Raw genomic sequence first — 19,246 nt, 5'->3', positions numbered from 1 at the left:
CCGCCGGGCGAGGGAACGCCAGTTATTGGGAAAAGACAGGTATTAGTAAGGGGCAATTAGATCATTAGAAATGTAGAGAGCTGGGTTTGCGATGACCGGAAGAACCGCATGGTGACATGCCTGTCTGGTGTGAAGGTTGCAGATCTCTCAAGACATCTAGGATGGTGATAGTGACTGTGAAATGCTCAGGGACAATAGAGAGGCTATTAAAATAAAAAAACTCAATAATAATGGGGGATTTCAATTATCCCCATATTGACTGGGTACGTCACCTCAGGATGGGATACAGAGATATAGTTTCTTGACACCTTAAATGACTGCTTCTTGGAGCAGCTGGTGTTGGAATCCACCAAAGGAGAGGCAATTCTTTATTTGGTCTTAAGTGGAGCACAGGATCAGGTCCAAGAGGTGAAAAGAGCTGGACCACTTGGTAATAGTGACCATAATATAATTAAATGTAACATCCCTGTGGTGGGGAAAACACCACAGCAGCCCAACACTGTAGCACTTCATTTCATAAAGGGGAACTACATGAAAATGAGGAGGTTAGTTCAACAGAAATAAAAGGGTACAGCCCCAAAAGTGAAATCCCTGCAAGCTGCATGGAAACTTTTTAAAGACACCATAATAGAGGCTCAACTTGAATGTATACCCCAAATTAAAAAGCATAGTAAGAGAACCAAAAAAGAGCCACCGTCGCTAAACAACAAAGTAAAAGAAGCAGGGAGAGGCAAAAAGACATCCTTTAAAAAGTAAAAGTTAAATCCTAGTGATGAAAATAGAAAGAATCACAAACACTGACAAATGAAATGTAAAAAATATAATTAGGAAGGCCAAAAAATAATGTGAAGAACAGTTAGCCAAAGACTCAAAAAGTAATAGCAATTTTTTTTTAAGTACATCAGAAGCAGGAAGCCTGATAAACAACCAGTGGGGCAGCAGGACGATTGATGTGCTAAAGGAGCACTCAAGGATGATAAGTCCATTGCAGAGAAACTAAATAAATTTTTTGCATCGGTCTTCACGGCTCAGGATGTGAGGGAGATTCCCAAAACTGAGCCATTCTTTTTAGGTGATTGATCTGAGGAACTGTCCCAGATTCAGGTGTCATTAGAAGAGGTTTTGGAACAAATTGATAAATTAAACAGCAGTAAGTCACCAGGACCAGATGGGATTCACCCCAGAGTTCTGAAGGAACCCAAATGTGAAATTGCAGAACTACTCACTATAGTCTGTAACCTATCATTTAGGTGCCCATAGCAGTGCCACTGATCTGGAGATATATATTGTCATCAAATTTGAAATAGTTTTGTGTGAGGATAAAGGCACAGAGCTCAGCAACCAGTTGTGCTTTGGCATCATCAGAGATACTGTTCCTGACAGCCAAATACTGAGGTACAACCGCATCTGCTCCAACCCCTCAGACAGAGACCAACACCTACAAAATCTTCACCAAGCATTCTCAAAACTACAATACCCGCACGAGGAAATAAGGAAACAGATCAACAGAGCCAGACGTGTACCCAGAAGCCTCCTACTGCAAGACAAACCCAAGAAAGAAACCAGCAGGACTCTACTGGCCATCACATACAGTCCCCAGCTAAAACCCCTCCAACGCATCATCAGGGATCTACAACCCATACTGGACAATGATCCCACACTTTCACAGGCCTTGGGTGGCAGACCAGTCCTCGCCCACAGACAACCTGCCAACCTGAAGAATATTCTCACCAATAACTACACACCGCACCATAGTAACTCTAACTCAGGAACCAATCCATGCAACAAACCTCGATGCCAACTCTGCCCACATATCTACACCAGCAACACCATCACAGGACCTATCCAGATCAGCCACACCATCACCGGTTCATTCACCTGCACGTCCACCGATGTAATATACGCAATCATATGCCAGTAATGCCCCTCTGCTATATACATCAGCCAAACCAGACAGTCCCTATGGAAAAGGATAAATGGACACAAATCAGATATTAGGAATGGCAATATACAAAAACCTGTAGAAGACACTTCAACCTCCCTGGACACACAATAGCAGATTTAAAGGTGGCCATCCTGCAGCAAAAAAACTTCAGGACCAGACTTCAAAGAGAAACTGCTGAGCTCCAGTTCATCTGCAAATTTGACACCATCAGCTCAGGATTAAACAAAGACTGTGAATGGCTAGCCAACTACAAAAGGAGTTTCTCCTCCCTTGGTGTTCACACTTCAACTGCTAGAAGAGGGCCTCATCCTCCCTGATCGAACTAACCTTATCTCCAGTCTGATTCTTGCTTGCATATATATACCTGCCCCTGGAAATTTCCACTACATGCATCTGACGAAGCAGGTATTCACCCACGAAAGCTCATGCTCCAATACATCTGTTAGTCTATAAGGTGCCACAGGACTCTTTGCTGCTTTTACAGATCCAGACTAACACGGCTACCCCTCTGATACTTTGTCAGGGAGTTTCCTTGGTTTTTTTAACAGAAAGAGAAATGCTGTTGGCAGTCATTAGAGGTCATTTAGTCAGTTGTAATTTTCATGTTGTCATTTAGACATGACTGTGGCGAGGTAATGATGCTTATACCTAGCTATTTTCAGTGCTAGATCTGAGAGAGAAACATCACCCTCCCCATTGTGCAGATAGGCAAAGTGAGCCTTAGAGACATACAATGATTTTGGCCAAAGTCACCCCCAGAAGGCCAGTGGCAGAGCCAGGAACAGAGCCCAGGAATTCTCAGTCCCAGGCAACTATTCTCTCCAGTGGGCCACACCAATGCCATGTGCTGCCTATCTGGGCTGCTTCCCCCATACACTTTGTTGTAGTGGAACGGGCTAACGGCCAGGCTTTGAGATATTTGTGGTGTTCAGGTGAGAGAAATCTCAGACTTGGGTAGCCACCTGTCCAGATTTAGCTGGACATTCTGTTTTTTTGCTTCTGTGCCTGGGTGCCATTTAGCGTTGCCAGATGCCCAGTTTTCAGGGACCTGGCAACTCTTAATGGCACCCCAACCAAAAGTCCGATTACTGCAGGGCAGGGTATGGCACCAGATCATTAACCCACCCAGCCTTTGCTCAGCTGGGGTCACCTCCTACCTGCAGGCAGGTTCCTTGAGACAATTCAATATGTGATGGGGGAGGAGGAGAGAGGAGTGATCAATGGGGGCAGGGCCTTCGGGGGAGAGGTGGAGCAGGGGTGGGGTCGTGGGAGAGAGGTGGATAAGGGAGCAGGGCTTGGGGAAGAGGCAGAGGGGCGGGACCTTGGGAGTCCAGTTACCAGCAATTAAAAAGTTAGCAGCCCTATCTCAAACATGGTCTACGTCCCAATAACCTGACAGCTTTAGTATGAGCTGGTTACAGGGACTTTAGCATGTGAGAGAAGGCCTATGTCTCTCTCTCTCCATCCCCCATAATCCGCCGCAACATCAAGCCGGGAAGACAGGATACTAGGCTAAACGGACCAGTGGTCTGACCCATTATGGCCGTTTTTATGTCCTCATTTAATTCTTTGAGTACTGGGTTTTAAAAAGCCTAAGCTGTCCTGGCTGGAATAATTATCTTTATTATTTTTAATGCCAAATTGTGATTTGTCATTTATTATTTAAAGCCGTACAATTAAATAATAGTATCCTTCTAGAACGTAAATTTAGTTTTTTCTCACGTTAGCAATGCCAGTTTTGAAAAAAATTAGCTAAACAAACACATAATATTAGACATTGTGCAGCTGAAGGTTGCTTATTTTCAAATTGTATTTTAGCTATATGTGTAAAACAATAACTTTCGTATGAACATAAATGCAGTTCCAAGTATGATACTTAGAGTAAAGATGGAGTCAAATGTTAATGAATCACAAACATGATTGCAATTGGTAAACATGAATGCAAAATAATTAGAAAAATAAATTCCCTTTCTTAATAAAGGAGATAAATAACCTTAATTGCATATGTTAAAATTAAATAAATATGTTTTGAATGGCGTGAAAAATAATTGACTAAAATAGAGAAGATAATGGCGGTAACACCAAGTTTGTCTGTTAAGTCATCAGATTTTGAGCAGATTTTATTATCTCTACTAAAGATATCATTCAAAGTACCAAACCTGTGTTTCTGATACCTGTGTTAAAGCTCCAGAACTGATACCTCAAGGCTTGGGATTGGGAATATCTTGCTGTATTTTCTCCTGATTGTTCTAAATTTATATAAACTCTAAGTTTGGCTTTCATTTGAGTTTGTATCCCTAGAGCTTTCAGGTGCCTAAGTAGCCCCTGGAATCACAGGGAAAGTTGCATCCCACCCTCAGAATCTGAAATGGTGCCCTGGTGAGCCAGGATTGGCCGAGGGCTGTGGGAGGGCCACAGGCTCTGGCAAGAGGAAGCCCCCGTGAGGCAACATGAAGCCTGCCTTGAGCCACTTGCTGAGCACCAGGCAGCACAAGCCACAGCAGCTCCTGCCTGACCTTCCTGGGCTGGAGACCCCGGTGGCCTTTGGTGCTACCTCAGACCTGAGACCTTTATTTAGAGCGTTTGCTCCAGGGAGACACTGACCTTTTCCCTGTGGAGCCAGGTGTAGCATTACAAACATCACAATGTCCACCCATAGCAGTTACTGCCATCCAGGCGGGATGTTTCCTGAACATCACAATTTGCTACCCCCAGTTTCCCCATCCCCTGGCCCTTGGGTCGAAGTTTTGATGGATGTGGGCACTCTCATCGCAACTTGCTACTCTTGCAAAATTGCTGTTTTACATTTGGGCATAAATAAAACAAGATTCTAATTCGATATCATTTTCTTATCTAGAAAAAAATTGTTTATTTGTGTCCAAATGTAAAACAGAGATTTCACATGAGTAGCAAATTGTGAGGGGAGAGGCCACCCTCCATTTCAGATTGTTACCCCAGGTCCAGGTCGGGGTAGCAAGTTGGGAGATGGAGAATCCTCTTCTGTCACAAGCTGCTACCCCTGGACCACAGGATGGGCAACCCAGGAAATCATTGAATGCTGAAGTCATATGATCACAAAGAATAAACTTGTGCTATTAAACCCCTCCCCCCCCAAAAACCCTCAGTATTAAAAATAGTAAATGACAAAGTCACACTAAATAGACAGCAAGTGTTATACGAGTAAAAAAAACTGTTTAAAAGTAAATAATACATTTGAGTGAAAGTGCAATTACAGGAGGAATCAGATTCAGGCAACGAGAACAGCAGATAATACAGACTTATGAACAGCTGCAAGACCATTTGCAGACACATCCCTCAGCTGGAAACTGGCAAGGAATTCTTGCAAATACCAAAACCTCCCATGAAAATTTTGATTTCTTTTAGGATGGGGAGTGTTTGTGTGCATGCATGTGTATGCGTGTGTGTTTGCATGCATAGGACTGTGTGTGCTGTGGCAAACCCAGGACAAATAGCTACCAAGGGAGGGGTAGTAATTAAAAGGCCTCTCCCTATCCAGTGGGGAGAGATAGCCAAGGAGAAATTAGGTTCAGCTGGAACAGGGGTTACCAGGGAACTAATTAGGTTCAGCTGGCCCCAATTGCAGGAGACCTTTTTAAACCCTTCCTGGCAGGGAAGCAGGGGTGGAGTGAGAAGCAGCCAGTGAGAAGGTGCAGCAAAACTCTACTCTCTCTCAGCAAGGCAGGCTGCACTCTGTCCCCAGAAGGGGAGAAAAACAGCAGGGGACTGACTGAGAAAAGGATCAGTCAGACCCTGTGTGACTGGGAAGTACTTTACCTTGCCCAAGCCTGTCTCCAAGGCAAAAAGGGACTGAGCCAGCCAAGGAGAAGCAGGTACTTACCCATCTGTGTGCACTGTGGCAATGTGAATAGGTGTGTGCATGACTGTATGTGTGTTTGTGCACATGGGTGGGTGTATGCTTGTATATGCATGTGAGTGTGTGTGTAAAATATTTCAGTGACTGAAGTCTCCTTCAGAAGCTGATCACAGCATTTTAGGAAGGGACAAGCAGCCTTGTCCAGACATTTGTCTGCCTGGTACCTGCCCAGCTCCAGGCAGGGACTGCTGAGATGTTCTCCTGCCAGGGAAAAAGGCCCTGCTCTGGTAACTTTTATCCCTGCTTTTCCCCTTCCGTTCCTGAGGTATCTCCTCTTCCCTGTCTCCTGGTGACAAAATAAAACCACCTCTAATGAGGGGCAGTAACTTCACTGCTGACAGAGTGCCTGCTGCTGAGGAAGCAGTGTCCACACCGATGCTTTTCATCATTAAAACTTTTGTCATTCAGGGAGATGTGTTTTCACAACTCTGAGAGACAAGTTTTAAGGACAAAGTGCAGTGTGGACATAGCCGGAGTGTCTACACCCCAGCGGGGTGGAAGGGAGGTATTCCTGAACGTGAGGAGAAGAGTATAACTAGGGGACAGCGATGTCATCACTTCGCCTGCCTCTCCTCCCCCATCTCTACACAAGGAAGCAAGATTGTGAGGAAGACAAAGAGTCCATTGAGACTATGGGAGGAGCGGGTGCTAACTACACCTCATTCCAGTTACAAGAACTGCTAGGTTAGGAATTAGCTTGTCAGGGCCGGCTCTAGACCCCAGCGCGCCAAGCGCGTGTGGGGTGGCATTTTGCCGGCAGGGTGGCAGGTGGCTCCGGCGGACCTCCCGCAGGCATGACTGCGGAGGGTGCGCTGGTCCCGCGGCTCGGGTGGACCTCCCGCAGGCATGCCTGCAGAAGCTCCACTGGAGCCGTGGACCAGCTGCAAGAGGTCCCGTGGAGTTGCGGGACTGGCGCCCGGCAGCACGCCCCCTGCGGCGTGCTGTCCTGCTTGGGGCAGCCAAATTCTTAGAGCCGCCCCTGTAGCTTGTGATTTTATATTTTATTGCCTTTTCCTTTTGTAACCAACTCTGATCTCCTATGCCAATGCTACCTAATCACTTACAATCTATCTTTCTATAGTTAAGAAATCTGCTTTATATTTAACTTAAACCAGTGTGGCTTTGGCTGAAGTGTTTGGGGAATCTACTCAGGTTACAAAGGCAGCAGCCACCTTCACCACCAGCCCGGAGCCCCCTGCCCCCGAGCTTTCACTGAAACTCAGACTTGGTCATTAAAAGTAACTCCCTCCAAGGGGGGGGGACTTTCTCCAGTGCCTAGAACCAGCCCCGGACTCTGCCCACACCTGCTCCTGAGCGCAGACTCCAGGTGAGGGGAGAGACCTGGGGGAAAGGGCTGGAGCCAGGCAGGGAAGTGACTCTGCACCAGCAGCCCCCCCTCGCCCCAGCTTTGCTCCCAGGGGGCTGCGAGCCCCAGAGCTGCTGCCCTCCTGACCGCCCCCCGCCCAGACTCTGCTTCCACCAGCGCCTGCAGGAGCCGAGCCAGCTCCGGGAGAGCCACCGCCCTGGGCCTGGGCCAGGGACCGAGTCTCCCAGCCCTAGGGGCGGGAGGGAGACCGGGGAGAGACTGGGAGGGGCAGCAGAAGCAGTAAGTGGGAAGGGAGGGTCCCAGATCCCAGATCTGCCCAGCTCCATGGGTGATGCAATGAGGGACAGGAGGTTTCCAGTCCCTCTGTGCAGACGCCCCAGGCATGAGAAGGTTTGGGGGAGCTCCTTCCCTAGAGGGGACCTCAGCCCTGGTACCTCCTTCTCCACATACCCCTCGCCCTGGGGTGACAAACCCTGGTGGCCCCAAACAAGCCCTGAGCCTGAGCCACGCGCAGCCCCCAGTCACTGACGGGCCCGGTCCAGCTGCTGTCCTACCCTGGCCCTGGGGGCTGGTGAGCCCAGCTGTTCCCCCTCCCTGCCCCAGAGCAGAGCTCTCCCCGCTCCGGGGTGTGCAGGCAGCAGTGGGATCCCCCAGCAGCCCTGGCCCAGCTGCACGGAGACAAATCGCTCTGTACCCTGGGTAGAGTCAGAGACACACGGGGCCTGAATCGGTCTGCCTGGGGCTGGGGCTCTGTCCCGACTCAGGGCCTGATTGAAGAGCTGGTGGGAGGGGGACAGTCAGTCCTTACCCTCCGTCTCTGGGCTCGGTGTCTCCCCAGGCTCTGGCTGTCCCTGGGAGCTGGCAGACCCCCTGTACTTCCCCCGAGCTCGGTGCCTCTCTGCGCTCCCTGGAGTGAGCCCTGTGTTATATCTGCACCCAAAGGCACCACCCATCCTTGGGCCTGGGGAGAGAGACCCCCCCTTCCCTGGCCCTGTTAGGGTGTGTCCTCCCTCACCTCACTCTAACTGAGGAGCTGCTGCAGACTTGTCAGGCAGCTGCATCCAGTTCACTTGCTCTGATTCTCCTGCTCACACCCACGTGAACCAGGAGTAGCAGGTTTAGTTTCACTTCCTTATTCCCATAAAAGCGCTGCCAGCTGCCTCCTGCTGCAGACTGAGCTGAGAATAGGCCCATCTAGGTCAAATTACAAAGGAGGAATATAAACAAATGACTCACGCATGTAGCAACAAAATTTGAAAGGCAAAACGAGATCAAACCTGCTAGAGACATAGAGGGTAACAAGAAAACACTCTACCATAGGTGCTGAGTGCATGGGGCTGACTGCCGCAGGGGCTCCGCACCTGCCAGAGGTCGAGCTCCCCCCAGTGCGTCTCACCCACCGGCGGCCCCAATGACCAACTCCTCCCCCTCCCTCCCGGCACTTTCCGCCACTTCAAATCAGCTGATTTGCGGCGCTCAGGATGCTCCAGGCGGGAGGGGGAGGAGCGGGGAACAGGTGGGGTGGGAACATGGGGAAGGGGGTGGGATGGATGGGGCGGGGTAGGGATGGGAAGAGGCAGGACGGGGGTACAGCTGGGCCAGAAGAGGCAGGGCAGGGCTTGGGGAAAGGGCTAGAGTGGGGGCAGGGCCTGGGCAGGGGGGGGGTTCGAGCACCCACCAGCCAGAGGGGAAGTTGGCACCTTTGCATTCTACAAATACGTTAGAAGCAAGCGGGAGACCAAGGACAGGGTAGGCCGGTGACTCAATTAGGCAGGAAAAACAATAACAGAACATGTGGAAAAGGCAGAGGAGCTTAACGACGTCTTTGTTTCCGTTTTCACCAGGAAGGTTAGTGGCAATTGGACGGCTAAAGCTATGTCTCCACGTGCAGATGTAACGCGCTGGGAGTTACAGCGCCCCACCGAGGGCGCTGCAGGGAAAGCTCTGTCCTGTGTTCACACTGTCGGCTGCCCACGCATGGCGTGGCCACACTTGCGGCACGTGCTGTGGCATTTGGAGTGGTGCACTCTGGGCAGCTATCCCACAGAGCACCTCTTCCCCTTCTGCCGCTGAGGCTTGTGGGAAGGCGGAGTGCGGTTGCGGGGCATCCTGGGTCCTGAAATTCGGCATTGCTGCCTCTCGATGACGCCGCTTGTCAGCGGCAAGCGATGTCATCGAGAGGCATCGCCACCAAAATGCCGCAGAAATTCGGCAGCATTTCAGCAGATGCTTGACCGCCAGCCAGGATGCGGGCGCATGTAGATGCCCCCCGTGGGCGCCATGGGCCTCTGCCCTAGATAGTGAGCACGGTGCCTTGTGGCTGCCGACTCTGACAGGCAGAAGGGTTACACAGCTATGGAGGCCGAGTTCTCCTCTGGCTCTAGGCCCCCCTCCTCCCCGATTTCCTCCTCCTGGCTTGGTGCATTGTGGGCTGGCACAGCCCCCGAAGTGTCCAGCGTGGTCTTGGCGGTGGAGGAGGGGTCGCCCCCCACTCTCTGTAGAACGGGCAGGTCATGGGCGCCACACCAGAGCGGCAGTCTGCCTCCCGCACCTTGTGGCTGGCATTCCTCAGATCCTTCACTTGTGCCCTGCACTGCAGTGCCTCCTGGTCATGGCTCCTTTTGGTCACGGGACTTGATACCTGCCCGAAGGTATCATAATTCCAACAGCTGGAGCGCAGCTGCGACGGGACAGCCTCCTCTCCCCAAATGCTGATGAGGTCTAGCACCTCGGCGTTGCTCCAAGCAGGGGATCGCCTGGGGCATGGAGCAGGCATGGTCACCTGGAAAGATGTGCTGAGAGCACTCCATGCATTGCTGAGCCCCGCTCCGCTCCACCCTGCCTCCTGCTTCAGGGGGATGTGGGGCCTGAGTGTCCTCCCTCCATTATTACTGTATTACAGTAGTACCCAGAGGCCCCAGCTGTGCGGAGCCGTCCTGTCCGTAGGACTGTTCGGGGTGGTTGCCCTGGGCCCCGTGGTTTGGGGGTGCAGGGGCCGGCAGCAGCGCCATTGGCCATGCTCCTCTCCCCCTGCCTCCTGTTTCAGGGGTATGCGGGGCCTGGGCAGCGCGGGGCTGGCAGCAATACCTCGGGTCTCGCTATGCCCCACCCTGCCTCGCTGGCTCTGGGCATTGTTTGGGAGAAGAGGGGGAGGGGACTTGGGTGAAGGGGTGGAGTGGGGGCAGGGTGGGCTCAGAGCAGGGGCAGGAAGAGGCAGGGGGGAAGGGGTGGAGTGGGGTCGGGCCTGGGGCGGAGGGAGGGGGGTTGTCCCGGGCCCCGCACTCCCCTAGGGATGGCCCTGCCAGTGTGACGTTGTGCTCCATGTGCTTTATGAAAATATGGTTATGAATTTGAATATGATGTAACTGGAATATGCTTTATGCAAAAGGTCTCTTGTAACATATCATTGAAAAAGTTATAATGTGCTCAGTTTGATTTTCCTATTTGTATGCGTGTATCATTCTTATAGCTGAAGTTAGAAGTATGAGGTATGAACTTGTATTACTGATGTGGTCACACCAGGTGAGGGCCGTCAATGGGGCATTAGGGACTGGATGGCTCCCAGTGACAGGACAGTTGGCTGTAAATGGCCTTGTTTACCTTAAAGCCTTCCTGTATGCGGGCGGGCCACCCTAGGAAGAATGGAGACTGGCGTCTTACACAGACATGTGACCACGTCATCCGATACTGAAATCCATCTCGGAGCTGGTACTTTTCCAGAGGGGGTGGGGTGGGATTTCAAGCAAAGGTTTCCCCACCTGAGGGAAATTCTAGATAAGGAGTGGGAAGTAAACAATGAGGGTCTTCAGCTGGCTTGAGAGACAGCCCCCCCCCCCACCTCTCCCTAACCCCCCATCCCTCCAAGGAGATTCCAGATGCTTTCAGGTAACAAAAGAACTGTAACCACAGGGGTGGGAGAGAACAGGCTGGACCCAGGTCAGAAAAGGCAACTGACCTGGGAAGGATTTTACCTGAAGTAACATCTAGGATGAGAAGTTCTCATTTGTAACCGATTTCCTAGTGTATTAAGCTTTGCCTTGTGTGTTTTGGTTTATTTTACTTTGTGATTTACTTTGTTTTGTCTGTTATTACTTAAAACCACTTAAATCCTACTTTTTATACTTAATAAAATCGCTTTTGTCTATTAATAAACCCATTGTAAGAAATTGTTACAAAGAAATGGGGGCGGGACAGTTTTGCATCTCTCTCTATCAGGGTTATAGAGGGCGAACAATTTATGAGTTTACCCCGTATAAGCTTTATACAGAGTAAAACATTTATTTGGGGTTCAGCTCCTAGAAAGGCTGAACACTGGGTGAGTCCCTGTTAACCGAGAAGCCCCAGGGCTGGGTGAATCTCAGTGTCTGAGGAACTGCAGAGGAACGTGGCCCATTCTCTGAGTCTGGGCTGGAGCTGAACTGGAGGGTCTGGCTCAGCAAGACAGAGGTGAGGGGTGCCCGTTCTGGCAGGAGGGTTGTTCTCAGTGGTGCCCCAGAGCACCAAGTGACAGTCTCAAGGGGGTCTCTGTGACCGAACCCATCACAGCGGATAGGGCTGGGGGAAGGGGTGGAATGGGAGCAGGTGGGGGCAGAGCAGGTGTGGGAAGGGGCAGGGGCTTGGGGGGGAAAGGGTTGAGTGGGGGGTTGTCCTGGTCCCTGCACTTCCCTAGGCATGGCCCTGCTACTGTGCTAGGTGCTGTACCCCCGGTTTCCGTACGAGAGCACATGGGGGCAGTGACTTCTCCAAAGTCACGGAGCCCGTCAGAGCCAGGGCTGGGAACAGAGCCCAGATGCCTTATGTCAGTGCTGGGTCCTGTCCACTAATGCACACGGCCTCCCCTTTCCATCAGGGGAGACGCTCTGAGGAGCTGGGCCAGGCAGTTGGCTCTGATAGTGGTTAGATCTGTGCACATTCTCCGAGGCCGTTGTGCGGGGTGGGGAGGAAGGGGGTTCCAGATCTGGGCACCTGTCACTGAGAAGGCCCTTGTCCCCAATTCAGTGGTCCCAGCTGTGGCAGCAGGTTGGGTGCATGGAGAAAGAAGCGAGTACTGAGAATTGGGGCCCACTTCGTTTGTGGATCCGGTCCCTGCAATGAGGTTCAGTGGGAGCCAGGGCAGGGTGTGGGCCTGGCAGGGTGATAGTCTCATCCCCGGTGTTAGGTAGAAGATGGGCTGCCACATGCTGCATCCTCTGAAGTTTTCTTATTGTATTTACTGGCTGGGGCCACCAGCATCGGGGCCTCCTTCCCCACCTCTGATCTGCATTCCCTGCACACCGTGGGCATCTGCTGGAGCCCCCCGCGCCCACAGGAGAGCGAGCAGCCGAACTCCTGGGCCAACACTCGGGGGCTCTACGCCTCAGGGCACTGTGCACAGCGAGGATTTTAACCCTCCAGAGAGTTACTGGGTAACAATAAAACCCAGTGCAATACAATGAATAACATCCAGGGCTCAGTTTTTCCCATCACTTTTTTTGGTTTTTTTGCTTCTCCACTCGGTGACTTTTCCAAAGGTGAGGCAGTTGTGATGTACCAAGGGCTGTGTGGGAAGTCCAGGCCATTACATTAAGAACAGGGGATGGGGGTCCCCTGATCCTGCATGCAGGCTAGGGACTCTCTTACTCTAGCAAAGTGTTGGAGTCAGTCAGCAGCCAGCGCGGCGGAGGGGACGGTGGGGTGAGTTGTGTGCCTCTCTACCTTAGGGAGCAGCCCGAGTTAACAGACCACGTTAGTGCAGAATGCAGCACCCTGCTTGGGAATGCGTGCGGGGTTCCTGCCTGCCGGTCCCAATTCAGGGCCAGGAAGTAAAAGCTCTTTTCTAGCTGTTAGAAAACCCAAAGCAAAGAGGTGACTTCTCTGAGCATTTCAGGTCACTTGGAGGTGTTTACACTACAGGCCATGAATCAGAAAGCTGCAGATCTCTTCAGACATCTGCTTCAAGGATCCTGACTGTAACCAACAAGGCACTGTCAATGTCTGACTCACAGCCCAGAGAAGCTGTCTGAGTGGTTTGCGAAGAATTATAAAGGGGTGAGGAAAAATTCATGAAAATAAATATTTCCTTTAAGACTTCACAGCTCCAGAATGCTTCACTCATAAGTATTTAGCATTATGACAATACCTGGAGCAGTCAATTAATTAACAACACAGAAATTTTGTTTTTAGAAACTTTTTCTATCCCTGGACACCCCACTATAGACTGCAAGTGCACAAAATAAACAGACTCAAATACAAACAGAGAAAGTTACACACAGGTGTGTCCTCTTTCTGACACTCAGGGAAGCCATTGCAAAGGCCAGTCCCCCCCACCCGTGGGATCTCTGTGCCCTGCCTTTGGCACCACAATTCTTTGGTAACCCATCAAATAGTTTCATATTCCAAACTCGCAGGTTCTGGAGAACGGCCCCCTGGCAGTGCCACCCGCCTCCAGAATTTGAGCTCTTGGCCTGGCCCCCTGTGGCACTGTCCAGGGGCCGTTAAAATCTGTACCTGGCTGGGGAAGAATTTCCCCCATTCCTCCAAATGGAGCTGGCCCGGGCTGCACGGGGTGGGACTCTTCCCACTCTGAACGGAGCCAGCACGGGCCGCGCGGGGTCGGACTCACCCCTGCCTGGGACTTTGCTTTATTCACAACGTAACTCAAAATGATGAAACGTGAACTGCAGCCCCAGCTTTCCTCCCAGTCTAGCTTTTCCTAGGGCTCCCGGTGTGGTGCCAGCAGAGAATGGCGGCAGGGCCAGGAGGTCCCGGGGTAGCTGAGAACAGGACACGCTCACAGATAGAGCTCAGAGAGGGGCAGGTCCCTGGTTGCCCCTGCTGCCCGGAAGGAAGGGCCTGGGCCCTCACAGGTCTGAGCACAGAGGAGCCAGGCCTAACGGAGGCAGACGTGCCGACCAGTACGGCCCCTGGAACTTCACTAGGGGCCAGAGTGAGAGAGGTATGTCAGTGCCTGCCCAGGCACACACACACCTCGTGGGGTTCGCAGATGCACCTGAGCTAAGGGCTATTGAAACCAATGGGAGGTAGGTACCTAACCGTGTAAGGTCTTTTGAAACTCCCATGAGGTACCCATCTGCATCTCTAGGGTCCTAAATGCCTCTGAGAATCTGGCCTTCCAGCCCACCCTGCTTATCTAGAGATGGGATTATAGACACCCGAGTGCAAACACACCCCCAAAAATCCCACCTAGAAATCCTCCTGTGAGATTCCACTCAGAGACCCGTCACAGGCCGACTTTCCCAACACAGGGATTCATGTCACTTCACTTGTGCACTGGAAGTGGGGTCTGGACCAGAGGAGGGAGCTCCTGAGCCTCAGCTCAAGGGCTGGGACTTTCTGATTCTGCCTCTAGAAGGCGTCTGGCAAGAGCTGATGGCTTTGGTAGCTTGGAACGCGGGAGCATCCCAATGAATATGTGATTGGCTCCAGTACGGCCTGGCAAATCCCCGCCACCCCTGGCTGTGCGAGCCCTGGGCACCACTGCTGCGCTGACCGACATACACCTGCTTCTGGCCCGACAGTGCTGAGTCCCTGAGTCTGAAACAAGATCTGCCCAAGGCGCCAAATGAGCGACGGGGATTAACCCACTCTGTCCAGAGACACTCAGCATCAGCACCAATAAACAGCAAAGGAGGCTGGAGGCTGAACTGCAAGAAAACGCGCTGCCACCCCCAGAGAAAGCTGCACACGCTGCGGCCCTCAGCGCGGTCCATCTGGAGGAGACTGGAGGTTCTGGTCCGCGGGTAATTCTAAATATTCGTTAAAATGTTTGTCAGGGTTGCACTGGAAATGAAACTGCTCAGAATTTCTGGTAAATTGAAGACGATTTATCTGAGATTGAACAAAATGTTTTGTTCCGTTTCTGGGCATTTTAACGGCCTGTATTAGAATGCGAAGGAAAAGGGCTCCGTTAAAAACATATGGCCAGAGGCAGAGGAGCCCAACCTCCTCCTTTATATCCCCTGGCCCAGTGGTGAGAGCACTCAGCTGGGATGTGGGAAGCCCGGGTTCAAATCCCTCCCCTGTGTGATTTAGATCAGAGCGTGCACCTTGGGCGTCCCCCTCCCCGGGGAGTGCTGTGGTGTTTAACACTCACTCCCAGCTCGTCTACACAGCAGCGGCCGGGAGGGGTCAGTCCCTGCTCAGGTAGATCTAACCGCAGTGGCGGCTTGGGCTGACCATCCCTAGCTGAGCTGGTGGGACGGGAATTGGACGGCTAACCCCTGAGCTGCTGTCTGTGCACCACAGCCCGTCTGCTGCCTTCAGTCAGCTAGCTCGAGCCAAGGTAGCGCCGGTGTGTCTGCCTGTGTTGGGAACCGCACCGCCCCAGCTGCTGGGTAGCTGCCCTGGGAACCAGGGCGTCTGGCAGAGCACTGACTGGTCAGCATGGCCTGGCTCGAGCCTCTGCGCCCTGTACCCACCAGCTCCACCTGGCTAATCCAGAGCCTCTCAGGGGTGCATTTCCTGCCCCAGACAAACGTACCCATGAAAACAGTCAACACTAACAGAACCCCGAATTCCAGCCAGAACCCCGGGACATTCTGGTTATTTTACGTTTTATTTCTCAGGACTTTTCTGTTATTTCATTTTATGCATGCAGGGGAATGGGGGGGCCTGGGGTGGTGGCAGAGTGAGCCTGCCCCACGCTCACCCTGCAGGGGCAGCTCCTGTCTCGTGGGGCTGAGCCCTGCCCCCCACTCTGGGCGTTTTGAGAGAGCCCACTGGAGCTCCTGCGCACCGGGCTGCAATGCCACTCACCGACATGGAACCTGGATGCCCAGTGTAATGACCACGTCTCGGTCAGCTGGATGCAAAGAACAGAGGTGAGCCTAGGGGCAGTTCAAAAACATGTGGGGTTTTCAAGGGCCAACCAGGCTTCTGGTCTCTGAGCCCTGGGAGATGGAGTTTACATTGGTGGGCAGAGCAGGGCATTGTGGGATAGTTGCTGAGGACGGTTAGGCTTCCCGCAGTGAAGCAGCGTCTACACTCACCCTGTGCAGACCGAAGAAGGTCATCACAGCTCTGTGCCATTTGGGGCGGTGGTTTTACGGCATCGCCAGGAGGGGTGCATGCATCGGCCCCAGACAGATTGCGGTTTAGCCGTCCAGGTTAAAGGGTGCACAGGGCTGCAGCGCCACTCGCAAATGTGGCCTGGCCGCCCTCCTTCGTCAGAATGGAAGGGCAGTTGGGCCCAGCCTGAGTGGCACTCAGACCCCATGTGCCAGGTCACAACCGCCAGAGTGGGGAGCAGGGCTCAGCCCCACGAGACAGGCGCTGCCACTGCAGGGTGAGCGTGGGGCCGGCTCGCTCTGCAGCCCTCAAGGCCTCTCTCCCCAAAAGGCAGGACCTGCAGCAGCACCGGCTAGCAGCCTACATCCAATCCCAGTGAGCCTCCTGGGGGCACACGGGGGTGGTCAGCCCAAGCTGCCGTGGCCACGCTGCTGTTTTTAGGGGCCAGCTCGACCAGAGCTAGTGTCTGTCCATCTACCTGAGCCGGGAATAACACCTGCCAGCTGCTGCTGTGTGGATGGGCCGGGAGTGAGTGTTAAACACCACAGCAATGTCCAGGGGCAGGGGACGGCTAAGATCAACTCCCCCATCTAAATCGGGCAAAGGAGGGATTTCAGTCTGGGCCTCCCACATACCAGCTGAATGGAAATTCTGTCTGACTGGAGAGGAATGGTTTTCAATTTGCCAACAATTCGGAACCTTTTCATTTTCAGTCGGACCAATTTTTTTCCAAATATTTTGGAATTGCCAGAAGACCAAACCCTCCAGTCTCCATGTCTAGAGTCAGGGCCGGCTCCAGACCCCAGCGCACCAAGCGCACGCTTGGGGCGGCATTTTGCTGGCAGGGCAGCAGGTGGCTCCAGCGGACCTTCCGCAGTCATGCCTGCGGGAGGTCCACCAGAGCCACGGGACCAGTGGACCTCCCACAGGCATGACTGCGGAGGGTCTGCTGGTACCGTGGCTTCGGTGGACCTGCCGCAGGCATGACTGCGGAGGGTTCGCTGGTCCCGCGGCTCAGGTGGACCTCCCGCAGGCATGACTGCGGATGCTCCACCGGAGCCGCGGGACCAGCGGAACCTCCGCAGGCACGTCTGCAAGAGGTCCCCCGGAGCCGCGGGACCGGCGACCGCCAGAGCGTGCCCAGCGGCGCGCCGCCCTGCTTGGGGCGGTGGGATTCCTAGAGCCGCCCCTGTCTAGAGTGTGCGCTTCAGCGAGCTGAGCTTGTGGCAGGCGGTTTGCTAGCTCCCCTCGCAGCTCACTCAGCAATCAGAGCTCCCGCAGTTGGTGATAATTGGTTAGAACTGAAGTGTCCAGGGTGGGTTTGGACTGTTGCATGTTTGAAAGAAGGAGAGAAGATTCCTTCTCTGACTGAGGCTTTGGCTGTTTAGGTGAGGGGTGGCTCCACCCCCCTCCTGTCTGCAGCAGGGCAGAGACACAGAAGATAAAAGGTTGGGCAACCAGTCCAAGGAATCCTGTGAATTCGGTGGACGACGTGCTGAATTTCCCCGCATCCTGAGTCCACCGAGCTGTGAGGAATGGAGACTTTTCCATTTCTTAGCACTATTGTTTCAGGCTGTCTGCAGACTCAGGCAGGTGTCACTGCATCACTTACACTCAACTCATTTTCAGTGTTCTCTGCAAGTACATGAGCTAGCAAGACAGGATGCATTGCCGAGCCTCTGGGATGTGCAGCACAGAACTAGCAGCACTGGGGTGGGATTGCAAATGTGCTTTACATAATTTGTGACACATGGTCAGAAAGGGTCACACAACTAGCAGGCTCATTGAGCCAGATTCAACCTTTAGAGACATATTAGTAGATAATGACTTTGGGTTTTGGATGTTAATATCTAGATATTGTTAGAGGTTGACAGTGTAACCAAATGGTTGCTGTCTCTCACTGTATTCTATTAATTCAGAGCTCAAAAGGAGACATTAACTTTTAGATGAACTGTTAAGGTAGTAATATCATTGTCTTCATTTCTCGTTGGAATATGTAATAAGCTATCTCTAAATGGCAGGATATGGGTAATTGCCTTATGCTAATCCATGTAACTAATTACTAGTAGTGCTTAGGACATTGGAGGTCTACTTCAAAGCCCTTCACCTACTGTTCAGAGGCTGCCAGAGAATGATAAAAGGAATTCTTGAGCCCTGATCCTGTTATCTCAGATCTGCTTAAGCTTCATCAGGGGAAGTTTGAGTCACAAGACTGAAGTACCCAGCTCCAGTCTGATATTGGACATTGGACTAGAACCTATGGAACTTGTTCTGAAAGAACTTTTTGCAACTCTAAAGCTCATTGTCTCTACAATGAAGCTGACCTAAGAACTCTATTCATATCTCTATGTATAATGATCTTTTAATCTGTACTCTCTCTTTTCTTTTTTTTCATAAATTGTAGTTTAGTTAATAAGAATTGGCTGTAAGCATGTATTTGGGAAAGATCTGAAATATTCATTGACCCAGTGGGTAATGCGTGTGATCCTTTGGGTTGGTAGAACTTTTTGGGATTGTCTGCCTGATTTTTTGGAGTTTGCACTGATCAAGCAATCTCAGTGTGGCCCCTTTGGGACCCTGGTCACACCACTTGTGTACCCTTGAGATTACAGGCTGTTTTGTGGGAAGAAGGTGAGAAAACATCCCCCTCCCCCAGTGTAATTTAAGGTAGCCAGGGGAGCTACCCTAAGTCACAGGAGTACAGTGTGTGGGCCAGGCCATGAGCTCAGATTCTGGATGCCAGTGGCACTGCCAGGGTGAATTTGCTGCCTGTGAAATTATGAGATTCCCCAGGTCTTGGCCTTCCTGCTTCTGTGCAGAACGTCCCTGCGAGTTTGGAATGTGAAACTGCTTGGTGGGTTACAAAATAGTTGTGGTGACTGAGGTACATCCAGCGTGTGGGGTGTGACCTTTGGAATGGCTTCCTTGAGTGTTGGAAAGAGGGCACACCTGAGTGTAACGTTTTCTGTATTTGTGTGTGTTTGCTCCCTGTGAACTTGGGCTGCATGTGTGGGGCAGGGCTCTATAAACAGTTTTTTAAAACAAAATTTCTGTGTAGTTAATTGACTGAACG

The 19,246-nt window shown here is 51.9% G+C and overlaps 1 protein-coding gene across 2 annotated transcripts in view; it reads left to right on the top strand.

Annotated features, from left to right (window-relative positions):
• The first annotated feature begins 5,657 nt into the window (after positions 1 to 5,657).
• Positions 5,658 to 19,246, top strand: part of LOC123378588 (butyrophilin subfamily 1 member A1-like) — a 60,615-nt gene continuing 47,026 nt past the window's right edge. For both annotated transcript variants that reach the window (XM_045032603.1, XM_045032602.1), the window contains exon 1: positions 5,658 to 5,796. The gene's annotated coding sequence lies outside the window, so the exon portion shown is untranslated. The remainder of the gene's footprint in view (positions 5,797 to 19,246) is intronic.

The sequence above is a fragment of the Mauremys mutica genome, chromosome 10 (assembly GCF_020497125.1).
Source record: "Mauremys mutica isolate MM-2020 ecotype Southern chromosome 10, ASM2049712v1, whole genome shotgun sequence".
NCBI lineage: Eukaryota > Metazoa > Chordata > Testudines > Geoemydidae > Mauremys > Mauremys mutica.
This window is presented reverse-complemented; position numbering and strand designations above follow the sequence as displayed.